Here is a 1,050-nt window from a genome sequence, read left to right on the forward strand (position 1 = left end):
CATTACTGTTGCCCCTATACCAGGGGCAACTTTAATAAAAATAATTAAAATAATTACAACTTTACAAAAAGAGAGAAGTTGCCGATCTTGCCCCTATACCCGGGGCAACTTCGTCAATTTCTCTCTTCTTGTAAAGTTGTAATTATTTTAATTATTTTTATTTCCAAACTGATTTTAACCAGTTCTATAGTAAGGTAACATTCCAATAGACAATATGCAAAGCTTTTTTTTCAGTTTACAGCAGTATTTAGTACACAAAATGTAAGTAAAGCTTAACATGCCGATCTTGCCCCGATCTCCCCTATATATATTAAATAATGTTTTAACTCTTAAAGAATGTTTATGCATGAGTTATATAAATACATACAAACATACACAGAACATACGCTCATATAGACTATATATTTTGCCCTTCTTTTATTTTCCTTACTCCTTCTAATTTTATATACAGTATATGAACTGTACATATATATAGATATACTATATAGAAATGTACATAAACATATTTCTTACATATTATATAAAGAATATGATTATAGTTGTATTCTAGTGATATAATTGAGTTGTTGACATTTTTGGCATGAGTTATATAAATACATACAAACATACACAGAACATACGCTCATATAGACTATATATTTTGCCCTTCTTTTATTTTCCTTACTCCTTCTAATTTTATATACAGTATATGAACTGTACATATATATAGATATACTATATAGAAATGTACATAAACATATTTCTTACATATTATATAAAGAATATGATTATAGTTGTATTCTAGTGATATAATTGAGTTGTTGACATTTTTGGCAAGATCTTAATTTAATTAAATCGACAGCACATCGTTCATTAGAAGGACAAAAATCTCATATTTTATTTATATTTTATTACTCGAGTTTTTTTTATGCCCCTATACTCGGGGCAACTTCGTCAATTTCTCTCTTCTTGTAAAGTTGTAATTATTTTAATTATTTTTATTTCCAAACTGATTTTAACCAGTTCTATAGTAAGGTAACATTCCAATAGACAATATGCAAAGCTTTTTTT

This window comes from Centruroides sculpturatus, unplaced genomic scaffold (assembly GCF_000671375.1).
Source record: "Centruroides sculpturatus isolate CEXI.00-Female unplaced genomic scaffold, Cexi_2.0 scaffold83, whole genome shotgun sequence".
Classification (NCBI taxonomy): Eukaryota; Metazoa; Arthropoda; class Arachnida; order Scorpiones; family Buthidae; genus Centruroides; species Centruroides sculpturatus.